Below are 18,320 nucleotides of genomic sequence, written 5' to 3'. Positions count from 1 at the left end.
CCAATCTCGACCTAGGTACCTCCAAGGTTGACGTCCGAATTAGACTGTTAGTAGCAAAAAAATTGACAGTGTAGTTTTTCGAAAAATTTGAAAACCAGCAGAACTTCAGATATAAAATTCATTTCTACTTTTAATAACAATATACCTCCTAATTGGTACCTAACAAGCATTACGCGAAAACGATAAGATGTTTTCACGTAAAAAAACACATCATATCAATATACAATCATCGCTCCAATCAGAATCTAAAACAATATTTTAATAATTGAAAAAAAATTTGTTGTGCGAAAAAGCGTCAAAATGTAATACAAGGCTCCTGATATATTGCTTAAATGTAACGGTTGAAAAATATTAAAAATACATATACCTAGACACAATATTTTTTTATAAGCATTTAAAGTTCGATTTTTGACAAAATTTATCAAATTTAAAATTTAAAAATAATTTTGTAGTTAAAAATTTATAAAATGTTCAACTTCTATAGCTAAAGATTGAAAACTTGCAACAATAGGTTTCACGTAAATAGGTTATATATAAATTACTTTATTCACAATAATATCATCAAATATACTTGGTAATATCATAGGCTGACTGACCGTTTTCGCTCAGAATTGTTTTTCTTATACAATGTTATTATATCATTGAATTCAAATTTAACACCATCCATTACAGTGACCCACTTGTCACCTACTGTACAGCAGAGCGACATCCACTTATCCACCTTTTTTTCATTTTACTGTACTTCATTGACGCAAATAGGGGGGGGGGGGGGGGGGGCTTGGGGAGACTTAGCCCAAATGTCGGTCAAATACTATTGCAATAGCCAATAACACATTTGGGAATAAATTGTTTTCTCATACCATATTATGCTTAATTTTTTTTTATATGAGATAAAGAAATATAAATTTTTTTTGTGTCATTCTGATTCCAAATAAATCAATTTTTTATTGCTTTTTTGCAATTATTCCAGTAGTGGCATTTTAATTTTTAATATGATTATTGCGTGCCATAATAATATAGTAAATGTATTTTGATTAATAAGAAATTAAAAAATAAATTTCCTATAGTAGTGCATGACAGTAGTTACAGCTTTGAAATTTTTTATTTGGGTCAAGGGTAGAACCACTAGAATCGTATGTATTTATATATTTATTCAATTTTCAAATTTGTATGAATTTCTAACTAAAAATTGGGTTTTCAAATTTTCGTGATTTTTACGAATTTTGTCAAAATTCTAACTTCAGACGCTTGTAAAAAACTAATGTGGAATTTACACTAGACTTTTTTTCAATTTCCACCAACAACAACTTACGAGGAACGTTGTAGGCGTATTACATTCTCAAGTTATTGGACCAAGCGAAAATTTTTTTTATCGACATAAACTAATAAACTAAAATAATCGAAATTTTCATTTGCATACAATACATACCTCGTCATGAATCTAAATATACTGAAAATGTTATGGTTTTAAATTCTAATTATAAACAATCAGTGAAAATTGCATGTATCTACAGGAATTTATTTTAGAGTAACACCGCTTAAATACACGAAAACCCAAAACCGATTTTACGTAAAAAATCACGTTTTCCTTAATTTTTTTTTTTATTTTTCCCGGCGCTTTTTGGGGGGGGGACTAGGTACTGTTAAATTCCGACATCCCCTGTGCACCTACTACATTCACTTTCCACCAGAAAAGATGAAAAGCGAAGCATTATTTCGACTACTGTCTACTATTATCGTGTACGCAGACACAAAAAATAAAAATGTATTACGCAGAACGTAAATTTGCTAATAGTTTCAATTCAATATAGGTAGATTCACTCCAATTTTTAAACTGACGATGCTAAATGTGATCTGCTGATCGTAAATTTGCTACGTAAGACGAAGACAATAAATTGCCTGCGTTACGTCTTAAATCGTGGGCCATGGAGTTGCATCGTTCACGAAATTTCGGACTTCGGTAAAATGTAATGCCCGCGATTCTGTCTTATCACTATGATAGTAGTAACTGTTATCAAATAAATAACAACATAATATTATTATTTTTTCGTTTGCCGACTTTAAATTCGCGATTATTTAAAAAATTGAACGAAAAATACAGACCACGGAACAGTCGTACAGAGTTCTTACATTTTAGTACAAAATCACCATGGATAAGTGTATTCTTTTTAGTAAAACATCAAAAAGTATCGCCTCGCCACATTACGTTAATTTGCATTTGTAAGTATTATTTTCTAGTTGTACCGATTATATTTCTTAATAATGTGGAGTCAGTCTAATTTGTTAATTTGTTCACAAATATAGATTTCCAAAAAATCAATGAAATAGACAGAAGTAATGGCTAAAATTCTTCGAATTAAATTATTCTACCTGGCATAGACTCTGCGGTAATAATTTCACAATTAGTGATTGTAAACAATGCTCAGTAAATTAGTAAACATGGTCAGAGGCTGTCTCAAAACATAATCCAAACTCTGATGAACTCTGACACAGATGAAGCCATACAATATAGGAGCGAACTATGAAACTAAAAGGTGAGAATATTGTTGATAGGTTTTTATTTTAAATCTATTTTACTGCGCTATTAACTAACATACCCACCTGTTCATGGGACACATAGTATGATATGTAATTATGTGCGTGGACATATATATTTGTCTATCGAAAGGGCTCAGCCCGTTTAGTCAAAATAAATTAATAATTAAATAATTATATGTTACAATCTTAAAATAACCATATCTTGTTTTAAAAATAAAATCTAATATATAAAATTCTCGTGTTACAATGTTAGTTACCAACGGTAGTTGCCTACCTGATAATATACTGCTGCGAATCAGAATTTTTATTCCGGGCAACAGAAAAGTTAAGATAAATCTAGAACATCATACACCGAATATTAAATAACGCATTGAACAAAGCTTGAAGCATATACAGTTTGTACATTTAACAGGTAACGAAGTGCAAGGAGTCAGCTAGTACTAATATAATAAGTGCTTCCCCATAAGTTTCCTTAAAAAATATTTTTGCCTTTAAGTTTGATTATAATAACATTATGTCATATCACTCTAATATATTAAAACTAACAGTACAAAACTGGATCTACTGCACTCACATTTGCATGTTACTCGTTGTGCAAAGAGAGAAGACAAAAAGTGCACTGACATATTTTTAACAAAGTTTTAATTTTTAGGTAATACAATTTTGCTGAGCAAGAATCTAATTTTAATAACGAAGAGGGCCTCAACATATTTAAATTGCAAAGAAACACATAACTAGTTTGGACATTGGTATCTTTTCTGAAGGGAAAGTGCATCTAGTTGGATGCGTTAAACAGGTAAAGATTGAATGTTCCCAGTTGTTTTCAAATACATCGGTAAAAGCAAAAAGATAATTAAGGCCCCTGCAAACCCTATTAATTTTTCATAAAAACGACTTTAGCGACTGACAAAAATGAAAGTACTTCTAGTAGTTTGATTTAAAAAATGTAAAGATGTTTTAATTGATCAACAAATCTACTTTGCATCGGTCAAAGCATAATTTTAATATATTCAATATTAAAAATTTATAAATTTATAAAATGTAAAACATTAATTCTCGTCAAGAATTTGCTAAAATTGAAAAAGTGCTCGACCGATGTAAAGTAAACTTGTTTACCAACACAAACATCTTTACATTTTTTGAATCGAACCACTAGAAGTACCTTAATTTTTGTCAGTGCCACGGCTATTTCACGTCCATAAATTGGTTTTCTAATGACATTAAATGATTTGTGCATGTGATCATAAACCAGATAAGAAACAACAATGAAGTGTAAATTGATGCTGATCGCAGGTGATGGTAGGGGAGTATACACACTCTAATTATCATTGACTACACACACAAAGACGATCAGTAATCGCAGGAACGAAATAATTGCCTAAACACAACTCCTTAAAAATGACACATTTGCAGGGGCCTTAAGGAAAAATCATTATATTTTTGACAAAAATTGATTTTATTTTATAAGTGTATCTAAAAAAAATACCTAGGTATACATGATTTTTTCACTAAATGTTCCTGTTAGCATTTTCTATACGCCATACAGTTTTTAACACAATTTTACTTTTTTGAGCTAGTTATTGGGATAATACATTTTAATTTTTTCTATTAGTTTTGTTTTTAAAATTACTGTCAATAAAAAGTTCTTTGCTATGTCAGAGTTTGAAAGTATAATACGGGCATCCTATTATAGTTACTATAATATCTGTTCACAAATATAAGAGATACATAGCCACCATTTGTCATAAGCATTTAAAGTTCACATTTCGACCAAATTCATCAACGATTTGTAAATTATTTTGTAGTTAAAAATATATTACCTAAATGTTCAATTGTATATTTAGTTTATGCTTATAGTAAAAATTGATAAAAATTTATCATAGTAATATTAATTATCAAATTGAATTAAATATGTAAATTATTGGTTTACAGGTCGTCAAACCCGTTCCCATTTACAATGAGGAAAGACAAACTTCTTTAAAAAAAGAGTATGCAACTACCAAAAAGCTTCAGTGTCTGTTATTAAAATTCTTCAACCGTCAACAATGGACATAATTGATAGAATTTTTAATTAGGTTTATTCTGATAGGTACCTTTTTCCTTTAATTTATGTACTTACTTTTTATATGTGGGGGTACCTCCCATCAGAAAGTAATTAGATACTTTATTTAACCAAAAAAAACTATACCTATGCACTATGAAGTTATGTTTGTGAATAAAATTATTTTGTCAATGACTTTTTTTTATAGTTATTTTATGTTCAAATTTTGATGAATTATATATTAAATAACCAAGAATAACAATTTTTTGTAATTTTATAATATTAATTTAACTTACTGTTTACTGCATTAATAATAATTTAAGTAATAACAATATAAATATAATACAAAATATAAAATTTCCTAGAGCCTAGACTGACAAACAGTCTCCTCGCAGAATCGTTTTTCTTGTACAATAATATATCATTGAATTCAAATTCAAAGCTATCCATTACAGTGACTTATTGTACCTACTGTATAGCAGTCTCATAACCCCTTCTCTCTGTTAAAAATTTTAACTATGGGCTTGAGCCCACTCAATTTAATGGCTCTAGTTACATGTGGCTTATAGTAATAGTAAAATATATATATATTATATAATAATAGATGTACTATATAAATAAAACATCCCGAGTTGATTGAATATAAGTTTTATTGTAGGTATTATTTGTTATTCACAATAATATTCATAAAAACACAGGTACTTACATTTGATAATTTTATTAAAAATACATATGTAAAAATATCATAACTTTGACAAAATTGTATGAAAAATCTTAAATTTAATGTAACAATTCCATATAATAATTAATAGCTACTTTGCTATTAAATGTACACAAGTAATTTTATTTTATTAAATCTATTTATAAATATTTAAAATAATCTACTTATAATATTTTGAATAAAAGTAATTTAAGTACTTGAAGAGATTAGTATTTTGACGTATTGATCAACTATACAACCCAAATAGAATAATTTTCATTACCTATAGGCTATACTATAAAGTTAAAAAGTGTTTCTACTCACTCCATTCTACACTATAGACATTATGAAAAAAATAGTACAGTAGAACTCCAATTATCCGGACTAATTAATGTCAAGGGTGGTCCGGATAAGCAAATATCCGGATGATTGACATATGCTATATCAAAAGTTATATACACACGTAACCAAATATGTAATTTTATTAGATATTCAACTGAAACAAAATAAGCTTTAATTTAAGTACATACGTGACATAATTTAAAACCAAAAAAAAAGCTGACTTGGCACATAATTTATTTTATTGTACTATTGTACTATACCGTGCGACGATTATACAACAACTGACTTACTAAGAATAATATCTATGTATGTGTGGAAATATTGTAAAATGTTATACATATGTATATGTATTGTATTATCGATAATTTTTAATATACCTACGTTGGAATGACGGATATTATTAAGAATAATATATTATGTAGTACCTATTCTTTATCTAATCTAAAAACAATTATGAAACACGTGTATGAATAACGGCACGTGTCGTATTTTTCTCGTCCGGTTAATTGGACGTCCGGATAATTGGAGTTCTACTGTATTACCATTGAGTATAGATAGACCATATATCTATACTCAATGGTATTACCTATATAATAACTAGCTATATCATAATAAATATAATTTTTTTCCTATGAAAACAAACTCACAATTCATATTGTTCTTAATGCAAACATAAATAGGTACACATATCTTAAGATCTTTATACAATTATATACAAATTACATAATTCAGACAAGAATATGTATAAATATAACAGTCAGTATTAGTGTAAAGATGAAAATAAAATATATATATATATCAATATTATTAAAAATGTATTTGTTGAGTAAAATTAGCTATTAATTTGTTAATTTTGAAAATAATATGATCAATCATGACTTCAACTCTACTATCTGTAGGAAAGAAGAAACTTACAGATTTTTTTTTTGTGTGACGAAATCCATAGTCTGGCTACAAATGCTTTTGTGATTTCTCTGAACTTTTTGAATCCCAGTGTTATTAAATTGTCTGCAAGTGTTGATAGTTTCAATGAATTGAAACAGCGAAAGTCTATAAAACGTATTGTGAAATGGTTGGAACCGTGTTTGAAAAAGAATATAAAATTTTCTTCGCTGTTTGGAATGACTGAGGTTGAATTAGAGTCGTATCCTAACTCTGTCACTATAAAGTGAGCATCGTAATTAGATAAGTTGTGTAAAATACATGAAACAAAATTAAGTTTTTGCAGCAAGATTATAGGTGTTGCATAACCTAGCAGATCTATGGGAACATTTTCTGTAGCCTTTACGAAAACCCCATAGCTATTTGGCTCAGTCTTTCGAAATGCTGATGTATTCTCGCCTTTGCTTTCTTCATATTTAACAAGAAGTCAAATTCTACATACATGACTATCAGATGACGTTGGATCATTTTTGGCTACAAGATTTTTGTTATAATCCAAAACATTTTTTGCTAGAATTTCCCACTTGAAACACTTGTTGGTCTATTTTTTGGGAGTTAATTACAACTTTTTTATTTTTGATGCCTTCTGGTAGCGTTGAATATGATAAACCACCCATAGGTGTATATTTATATGACATGTTAACGTTTTCCTTACATACAAGATTGACAAAATCTAGATTAATCTTAGCCTCGATATGTGTTCTCAGAAAAATTTCTCTGGGTGAAATCTTAACTACACAATTTTCCACATACGGACAGTCAAATGTTGCTTCTAGTTTAAGTTATAATTGATTGGATATTTTGTCGATAGTTATTTGAGGAATTGTATTAAGTCTTTCTTAAGTGATTCAAGAGATGTGCTATAGTTGTTCAAATTATCTGTATTTTTCATGTAATACCAATTGATTGTATTTGACAGCGATAAACCTGTCTTAATGAAACCAAAGGTATTGACAATGTTCAAGCGCGTTTTTTAAACATTTACTGCGTCATTTGAACTTTCAACATGATGTGCACGCTTAAGACCATTGCGATTTGAAGCAGCTAGAACTGAAATTAAACAATTTATAATTTACTATTTCATTGCTTATTAAAAAGTGTAAAGGAAAAAAAATGAAAGAAATGCTTGTTTCTATATAGCTTGAATATCGATAAACTGGTCTACATGCGTCGGTATATATGTGTGGCTGAATACGTTTCATGAAATTATAACATGTATTACATAAATTAGAAGATTGTTTTAAAAATTAAATATAGTTTTATAGAAATGTTTAATATTTTTGTTCTTGTCTGAATTATGTAATTTTTAAATAATTGTATTATTATATATGTAACATATTCGGACAAGTATATTTATCAAAATATATGTCTATACCTACTTGTAAATATATCATGTAATAAATTAATAACGTTATGAAAACTTTATGGAGATATTTTCAATTAATTTAAGATATTGAATTTATCAAAATTAATTAAAAATTTTAAGAACATTTTTAATATTTTAACATACATATTATGTTCTTAACAGGGTTAAACATGATAATTGTACAGGATTTTATTTAAATTATGATATTTGTCCATAGTTTTATATAACTTGGGATAATTTTTCCTATTTTTGTTAAGAAGTGATTATGGTGTATCCATTTGTTTTTATTTATTTTCAATAAGATGATTATGGTATTATTTTATGACTTTGAAAAAAAAATTAATTGCATTTTTATTTTTAATATTTTGTTTTATTTTTTATAATTTACTAATTAAGTTATATATTATAAAAAAATATAGTTGTGAATAAGATATTTACCATTATAATGGGTTACAATAAATGTGTTCATCCTGTGTCAAAAAATATTTAATTTCTCGCTTGGTTATGGTTGGTAATTGTTGAATTACAACATATGAACCTGAAAACAATAATATTACTAATAATTAGATACTCAAAAAATAACTCATTGAATAAATTACACTTTGTTTAACACCTTTTTTATACATAGCCTAGACAGTACATACCTATGTTATAATGTAATAATTAATCATGATATATTATGGGGGGGGGAGGCGTAATGCTTGCCTATTATTGTATTTTTTGTTTCTAAAAACAAAAGTAATTGATAGCTGTATATTTTCAACATATTTATCAATTAGGTATAGGATTTGTTAAAATGACAGTAAATAAAGAAAACTAATAATAATTTCAATAAAATTCCACTTGGTTCTTATATTCTATAAATTAAAATAATAATAAAAAGGCGGGCAAGTGGCTAACGCTTTGTTTCACATTACATGTCATGGATGGTGGCTGGTGGGTCAGTATTATGAATGTGTTAAATTTAATTTAATGATATATATACGAAAAATCGATTCTGAGCAAAGAGTCAAAGACTGTCAGCCTATATTACAATAAAAGTACCTTTATTTTATGGTATTGCTGTCAAAGTAATTTATTCTATTTTTAGTAAAACAGTAGATTGAATTAATTTTTACCAAAAATATTTCATTTAATATACTTTAAAAGCTTAAGTAGGTACAGTATGAAATACTTATGAAAAGCCTAGAATGTCGATCTGTGACTATTAAACATTGTATACAACTTTAACTACAAAATAATTTGCAAATTATTGATGAATTTTGTAATGAATATTGTAATTGAATATTTAAAAAAATAATAGCATTTTTATTTTAAATTTTTTGGTATAAAGCAATATTTATTTTTTTTTTAATAATTCACTAATTAAATTATACTCCTATACCTACCTATGAAGTGTTTTTTTCCCCTAAAATGTAATATATTAAGTAAGTTATATATCTTTACATATATAATTCTACTGTACGTGTGTTGTGATTGAACTCCTCCTAAACGGTTGGAACGATTTGAATGAATTTTTTTGTATGCGTTTGGGTGACGCCTCGGTTTGTATAGATTCACAAACCACTTCCCCAGGTCCAACCAGGGGATGTGCTCAAACGGTGATTTAGAGATTTACGGTGGAAATTTTTGTCTATAAATGGTTGCCATGGGTTTTAGAACTATAAACTTTAAAACTATTATAATAATTATTATTGGTTGCTGTGGTATTCATTCAATGCATTTAATTTTTTTGTACTCTGTGTTTTGATATTATATGTATCGCAATGACGTAAATATTGAGCGTATTATACTCACATATAAGTTACGTACATAAAACAATGCCACGTCTTCGTGGATGAGGAGGAAATATTGGTCGACAGACTTGGCATTCGCAATTATTAGTCTAGCCGTTTAGAAGGAGTTCAGTGACATACTTGGTATAACTTTGATACTTTAGAGTTAAATTATAAAGTTACGTACAAACAGCATGGAGTATGCGATGTCAATATTGTAGTTATATATCTTTACATATATAATTCTACTGTACGTGTGTTGTGATTGAACTCCTCCTAAACGGTTGGAACGATTTGAATGAATTTTTTTGTATGCGTTTGGGTGACGCCTCGGTTTGTATAGATTCACAAACCACTTCCCCAGGTCCAACCAGGGGATGTGCTCAAACGGTGATTTAGAGATTTACGGTGGAAATTTTTGTCTATAAATGGTTGCCATGGGTTTTAGAACTATAAACTTTAAAACTATTATAATAATTATTATTGGTTGCTGTGGTATTCATTCAATGCATTTAATTTTTTTGTACTCTGTGTTTTGATATTATATGTATCGCAATGACGTAAATATTGAGCGTATTATACTCACATATAAGTTACGTACATAAAACAATGCCACGTCTTCGTGGATGAGGAGGAAATATTGGTCGACAGACTTGGCATTCGCAATTATTAGTCTAGCCGTTTAGAAGGAGTTCAGTGACATACTTGGTATAACTTTGATACTTTAGAGTTAAATTATAAAGTTACGTACAAACAGCACGGGGTCCGCGATCTACCGCAGGTAGATTGCCACCTGATAATATACAGCTGCGAATCGGAATTTTTATTCCAGGCAACAGAAAAGTTAAGACAAATTTTGAACACCATACACCGAATATTAAATAAAGAATTTAACAAAGTTTGAGTCATATGGAGTTGGTGCGTTTAATGGGAAACAAAGTGCACGGGATCAGCTAGTTATAATACAAAGTTATGAATAAGATATTTACTCGGATATTTACCGTTATAATCATAAATGTGTTCAGCCAGTATGAACAAATCTTGAATTTCTCGCTTAGTTATATGGTTGGTAGTTGTTGGATAACAATATATGTACCTGAAAATAATAATATTACTAATAATTAAATACTTGCACCAATTACACTTTGTTTAACACCTTTATTATACATTGTTTGGATAGCACATACCTATGTTTTAATGTAATAATTATACATGATGTATTATAAAGCCTTTGATTATATATACCTTTTATCTAATAAATCTGAAAATAGTTCAAAAATACTTACAATGTTTATCCTTGCTATGTCTGTGTGTGAATATTTCTGAGCATATACTGCAAGAAATCTTATTGGAATATTGGATACATCATGTGACTTGCTATGCCTGTGTGGATTTTTAATCATTGTAAAGTTTTTATCATGTCATAATATACTACACGGGAACTCTGAAATAAGACGACACGACACTTAGTACACAAACTGATTACATTTTACTCTATACTACAAAACTTTCTGACTGGTACCTATTTGTTATTCATCGTCAAATAATTGTGATTTGTGACCATGTGTGAGTTTGCGTGTGTGTGTATGAGTTTGTACTTAGTATGTAATTGAACGTAGTAACGTACAAAGGCCGGCTTGGGAGTCACTGGCGAGTGGTGGCTGAGCAGGTGGTTGTGTATTATCTGGAATACTGTAATCGTGCGCGCGTGTGGGTGTGTGACGTGTGTGTATGCGTGAGTACTGAGGAGACGTGTGTGTGTGGGTGTGTGAGGAGACGTGTGAGTGTGTGTGTGTGTGTGTGTGTGGTAAATATTAATATAAAAGTTTGGAAGCGTATGCTAATGCTTTATAATGTTGGTATAATATTATTATTATTATTAATATTACAGTTCAAGCACAGAATAGAATTTCCTGTGGTTCAAGATTTGAGTACCTAAACCTTTTTTTTCTAAAAAATATTGACAATAATTGATTACAGAAATAATGATAATATAATATTGATATAATATGTATCGGTGGTTAATCCACCGTAGTTGGAATTATGTAAAAACGACAAACTTGGTATAACTTCGATACTTTAGAGTTAAATCATACACTTACAGCACGGGGTCCGCGATCTACCGCAGGTAGATTGCCTACCTGATAATATACTGCTGCGAATAAGAATTTTTATTCCGAGCATCAGAAAAGTTATTAAGAAACATAGAACATCATACACCGAATATTAAATAAGGCATTGAACAAAGTTTGAGTCACATACAGTTTGTACATTTAACGGGTAACGAAGTGCACGGGATCGGCTAGTTTATTATATTATATTTGGTATCATTATTGTATGTAATTATTTGTTTTTGCTAAATAAATTATATATTATTATTAGTCCATACGTCATTATTATTGTCTGTTGGTATATTGCAATGGGTGTTCGTAACAATAATTTAAAAACTAATTATACATATTGTTAGTCATCACTCATCACCGAACAATGAACATAATATGAAAACGAAAATTAACGGGAAACATAACATCTAATTCATCTGGTCATAGATTTATAAAATATAATATTTAAATATGAAAAGTAAATATCTAACAAAATTATTGAGCTATTCCAATTTCAAACTTCAGATAATACGATGACAGATGGTTAATCCGTTAGAAAAAAACAGGTAATATGATAAAAAATAATTTTAAATATACCTATAGATCTGTCAATGGGCACCAATTAAATACAATTTCGTATCAGAAAACACCTTTGTCCCTTAGAAATGAAGATTGAATAATTTTTAGATTCTGAGCGAAGAGCGATGAATGTATTGATTTTACAATGATGTGTGTTTTTTTTTTTTATTTTTGTGTCTGTCATCACCTTTTAGGACAGTAAAAGTGCTTGGATTTTCTTCAATAGTAACTTTTCTGATAGGAAAGTGAATCTAGTTAGTACTTTTGGGGGTCAAAAGTAAAAATTTCCTAGTAATTTTCACAAGCGACGTGAAAAACAAAAGAAAAATTAAGGAAAAAACGGGAATTTTCTACGCAAAATCTGTTTTCGAGAAAATCGATTTTGGTTTTTGGTGTAACTCTAAAACAAATGACCGTAGGGACATGAAATTTTGACTGAATGTTTATATTAGCATTTTCTATACACCATAAAATGTACAAAATATTTTGACTCTTTTTGAGCTGTTTACGGACATTGTCAGTTTTCAATTTTTTTAGTTTTTTTTTCTATAAATATCAATAAATTTTTATTTGTTGGGTAAAAAAGCGTGAAAATTTAATATAAGGCTCCTGATATATCGTTCTAATAGCAGTTGAAAAATATTAAAAATACATAGGCATAATTTTTTTTTATGAGCATTTAAAGTTCAAATTTTGACAACATTTATCAAATTTAAAATTTATTAATTATTTTGTGGTTAAAAATGTATAAATAAAATTAAATATATATAATATTAAAATTCATAAATTTTTAACTTTTATGGCTAAGGATTGAAAATTTAAAACAAGGCTCCACGTAAATAGGTTATATATAAATTACTTTATTCACAATAATATCATCAAATATACTTGGTAAAATCATAGGCTGACTGACCGTTTTCGCTCAGAATCGTTTTTCTTATACAATGATATTATATCATTGAATTCAAATTTAACACCACCCATTACAGTGACCCACTTGTAACCTACTGTACAGCAGAGCGACATCCACTTATCCACCTTTTTTTATTATAAAAGTATAAAACTAGTTTTATATAACTAGCTTGTATACGCATACACAAAAATACACCCGTCATTGTAAAATCAATACATCCATTGTTTTACTCTGAATTTAAAAGACTTCACCTGAAAGTATAAGACGAGGACTGCAGTATATAATCATAGTTGGTGTATTTTTTAATTTTTGAAAAAAAAAAACAGAATTTTTGTTTTAAACTGTTGTAAACTGTTTAAAACAGTGTTTTTAACAAAATAATTTGTTTGAGTTTTAAACAGTATACTTAAAATAACTTAATTTACTTACATGCCAATATGATCCGTGTACCTACTAGTATATGTGTCACAGTTTCTTTATTACTTATTTTAAATCTTAAAAGTATTTGAAATGTATTTTAAATATTTTCTAAATGGATGTTTTATGTAGACATTATATTATAATTTATGTACCTATTTATCTATATATTAACTATTAAGTAAAAACATTTAAAATTTGGTAATTTATTCAATAAAATTAAAAAAAAAAATTAATCTGAAGATGGTAATATATAGGTATAATATTACACTTCAACTTTTCTTAGGATATCTATTATTATTTATTATTAATAATAAACAAAAAAAAACACAATAATCACTTCGATTTTACACTGTTCCTGTTATAAACATATTATGTTTTATTCGTTTAAAACAAATGTTTTAAACATGTTTAAACAAAATATTGTTTTAACTACCCTGAGTATAATACGAATCGAAACACAAATCCTTGTTAAAATATCACAGTTTGATATATTATAACTAAGCGTTTATATCAATACAATAATAGTTCTTCGAAAAAAAAATAAAAAAAATAAATTAATTAATTAACCAATAAATTTCAAAGCTTATTGATTGGAAACGTTGCCGTACCTCGCTGATTTGTAATAAACGTCTAATAAAATGTTTGAATTTTTCGAATAAACTTATTTTGAATTATTGCACTTCGAGTTCATTTGAAACTTAGAGTTTGACCAAAAAAACCAAACGTAAAAATGGCCACCATCAACGACTTTGTCATCGTAGAGATAATCATGAAGACTGAAGAGCGTTGATATACTTGGATTACAACAATGGACAAAGGAGAACTCAAACTCGAAGAGAAAGAATTATAGTTCCGCGAAAACCGACATCAACGATGATGAATCGTCGCAAAATTACTTGATGCCGTATGCGTATATGATGGAGGAAGGCGGCGGTGACCAGTGTTCGGACTAATCTAGATGAATATCTAGATAATTATTTATTCATCTTTTATCTTATCTAGATAAATAGTTACAAGGTATCTAAACGTTCATCTTAGATAATTTTTTTACTAATCTAAATAAATTCATCTAGATACATTTTTTATTGATAAAAATCGCGAAATTGTACAAACGTATTTTAAATATTTAGACAGATTCTCAAACCAAGTTTATGGTTTATAAATAATGTAATTATTTTTATTTATATCAATATATTATTATTATTATTATTATCATGTTCCTAGTGCCCAACTAAAATATACCGAAATTTAAAACCCATTTTAAAAAAAATTGTATCTTTTTTTATCTAGATAAAAAAGTATTTATCTTTATCTAGATAAAAAAAAATACTTATCCAATCCGAACACTGGCTGTGACGCTATACGACAGTACTGGCGCCCTCCGAGACGCCAGCGACAACCCGCGGGCCCGCGACGTGCAGGTGGACGAGGCAGACGTCGTACCAGCCGAGGGAAATCGATAAGCGAGAGCGACCCCTGAGTGACGAGCTGCAAGTCTTCGCGTGGACGGCCGAGGCGCTTTTTCCCTGTGCGGTTGCTGCCGACGATAATGAAAAACCAGCAGTGTTCTACCCCCTCCTCTCCTCCAGCTGAAGAACGCCTAGACAAGACGACGAGGCGTGGTACGTGAAAGAGCACTTTACGGTGTCCGGCCCATAGGCGTAAATTGGCTAATTTTTTTTTACCTCCCCATAGGCCACATTGCTTAGTACCGCAGAATATAAAAATTAGTACTAATTACTAGATTTTGAACTGGGGGGACTTGACCGACATTTGGGGGGACTTAGTCCCCCCAAGTCCCCCCTTATTTGCGCCAATGGTCGGCCCAGGAGCGACGGACGACAACGGTGGCGGTGACAAGTTGTACCGGCGCGGGCAACGGTATACCGCCCCGACGGTACCACGTTACGACTCGTAACGGCAGCGGCGGCGGATGCTGCAAATCACAACGGTCAACGAGTGAGCGATAGAGCTGAGCTCAAGGAACATGAACGTCAGCATCGTCGTCACGGACTCGCGGTAACAGATTCATGGTACGGCGATGCGCTGCGGTGCGGTACATTACAAACAATTTTGCAAATTATTTAAGTGTCGTTGCTTCTGTGTGACAAGATTCAATGCAGATTGTAAAAATAATACTGAAAACTAGAAATATTTAGTTATAACTATAGAATAATTAGTAGTATTATTTTTAATTTAATTTTAGTTTTAATTATATTATGTATTTATTACATTAAAGCAAGGCTGGGCAAGTTAATGATTTTTTTTAAGTTTATATGCACCAATAACAAAAAGTTAAAAGTTAATTTAACTATAGGTTATAACTCAGTTAAGTTAAAAGTTAATACACACTTTTTGTTAACTTCTTATAAAGTTAAAAAAAAAGTTAATTTGTTCAACGCTAGCGTACTTAATTTTTTTCCAACCCAAAACTAAATTATAGGATATAGCGTTAATACTTCATAAAGTATTTCCATAGAAGTTAGATTCAAATGATATAAATTTTTAACTTTAAACAATTTACGATACATATTTTTTGACATGAAAATGAAATAGACTTAAATAGTGAAATATTATAAAATTAAAAACAAAATAAATGAACTTAACTATTACTTCTTAAAGTGAAAAATTTACTCGTCAATTTCACGTTAGTTAAGAAAGAAATTTAGTAAGTTAACAGTTAAGTTAATGAAAAGCCAAAAGTAACTAGTTAAGTTAAAAAGTTAAAATTAAATTAACTTTTTAACTTAACTTTAACTTTTTAACTCGTTAATGCCCAGCCTTGCATTAAACTAGGTTCAAACTGTTTTGAATGCATACATATTGCATTATACATAAATATAATTATATAAGTTATAATGTGTATATTGTTTACACATATTTTGACGTTTAAGTATAATTCTGGACGCTGGTAGAAACTTAAGTATTTGACCTTTACTTTGAATTTCAAATAAACTACGATGCACTATATATTATTATACCCACGCACATAAAATTGACATTATTATAATACTATGTTGGCTATATAGTAAATAAATATAAGTGTAATACCATGCTGGCTAAAAAGGAGACTATATTATTTTGTATACGTAAATGTTTAATCGAATAGAATTTATTTGTTTATTCACAACGTAACAATATGAATTGTTTTAAATGTATCCAGTTAGTTTTATTATTTTGATTTTTTTTAATTTTAGATTTAATATTGAGTGTTTAAACTCAAGAGTAAAGTTATAAATTAATTTAATTGTTTTTCCTCTACCTACTTAAAACGATCAACATTCAACACTGCGGGCCGTACGAAAGTTGTTGAAGTAATTTGCAAGAAGTTCCAGCAACGTCGTCGATACCGAAAAAAAGAAAAGGTCGTACGGAAGTCCTATTATCTCTCTCCCATCTCGCTGGTTATGATTAGAAAATGCATGAGTGAGGATTTTAATTTTTTTTTTCTTTTTTACGCATTAGTAGTAGTTCTCAAAGGGAATGAAATTAATACTTATGCACTAATGATTTAAAAATATTTCATAATAATACATGTATAAATGAAAATAGTTGGTGACGAGGATAGTATTTTAAATGTTATAATTATAGGGCTCGGAAGTTGTAGGACTGTAAGTAGGAGTTGTATATAATTCTAAATAAAGCTCTCGATTTGTAGAACACTAAGCTAAAAAAATCCAAGCTATACAATGGTCAGTTTAAAAATTGAATAATGAAAATTAATTTATCGCATATTTCGTCAATTTTAGGAAAAAATTGCGTATTTATTGATCTTCATATTATGCATTTTAATGTATTTAAAAAAAAATTAATTGATCTTTTTCTGTTTTAAGCCGTGTATTTTAATAATAATATTGAATATAATATTATAACTCCATATCAATGTAGGTAGGTATTTATTGTTTTCACCGCAATTTTCTATTCATTTAAGTTTTAACTGTGCGATACACATTTAATCTCTATCGCGCCTATATATTCCGACTATCTTTTCGAATATATTTTTTTAAACTATTTTTTTTCAGTTCAATAAAATGTCAAAATGCCAAACAGTATTTCGACGTATTTTAAATATTATTTTCAAATTTATCATTTTATATTATTATTTTCAAATTTTACATTTCTTTTAGTACAATTTAATAACAACAGAAAATGGCTTGTTTGAAGTTTAAAATTCTTATCAAACTATTTTGCATATTTGACATTTTTTTCATGCATATTTTACAATTGTTTTGTGCATATGTTATTCATATTTTTCTTTTTTTAGCTCCTAAACTTCCGAGCACTATAGTCATAACTTATAACTTATAATATACATATTTTAGCATGCAAGTCTGGTAAGTAATTTACAAGAGTTTAAGTGCAAATGAAGTGTCAATTTAATGTATTTAAAATTACTTGAATGGTTTATATATTAATTATTTCCACTATTCTAACGTTGGTTTATTGTTATTGTTACATTTTTCACCAATATCCATATGGGAGCATTAAAAAGAGTAAAGTTCCTAATAATATGAACCCGTGTTACTTATAAATTTATGAGCATTGGCAGAAAAAATTAACAGTTCTTTGTACCTATTGAAATAAATTATTTTGAAAAATAAT

At 28.8% G+C, this 18,320-nt stretch overlaps 2 long non-coding RNA genes across 3 annotated transcripts; one reads left to right on the top strand and one right to left on the bottom strand.

Moving 5' to 3' along the window:
* The first annotated feature begins 1,806 nt into the window (after positions 1 to 1,806).
* Positions 1,807 to 5,236, top strand: LOC132946074 (uncharacterized). 2 transcript variants are annotated; one of them, XR_009664646.1, is made up of 5 exons: positions 1,807 to 2,220; positions 2,305 to 2,534; positions 2,792 to 2,950; positions 3,191 to 3,334; positions 4,471 to 5,236. It is a non-coding gene; the product is annotated as an uncharacterized LOC132946074 (long non-coding RNA). The 2 variants fall into 2 exon arrangements; XR_009664645.1 differs by lacking the exon at positions 2,792 to 2,950 and having other exon boundaries at positions 1,818 to 2,220; positions 4,471 to 5,218.
* Positions 5,212 to 11,426, bottom strand: LOC132946075 (uncharacterized). Its single transcript, XR_009664647.1, has 5 exons — positions 11,227 to 11,426; positions 10,991 to 11,148; positions 10,706 to 10,800; positions 8,368 to 8,467; positions 5,212 to 7,613 (listed from the first exon to the last, which is right to left on the bottom strand). It is a non-coding gene; the product is annotated as an uncharacterized LOC132946075 (long non-coding RNA).
* Between the last annotated feature and the right edge of the window lie 6,894 nt (positions 11,427 to 18,320).

The sequence above is a fragment of the Metopolophium dirhodum genome, chromosome 6 (assembly GCF_019925205.1).
Source record: "Metopolophium dirhodum isolate CAU chromosome 6, ASM1992520v1, whole genome shotgun sequence".
Classification (NCBI taxonomy): domain Eukaryota; kingdom Metazoa; phylum Arthropoda; class Insecta; order Hemiptera; family Aphididae; genus Metopolophium; species Metopolophium dirhodum.
This window is presented reverse-complemented; position numbering and strand designations above follow the sequence as displayed.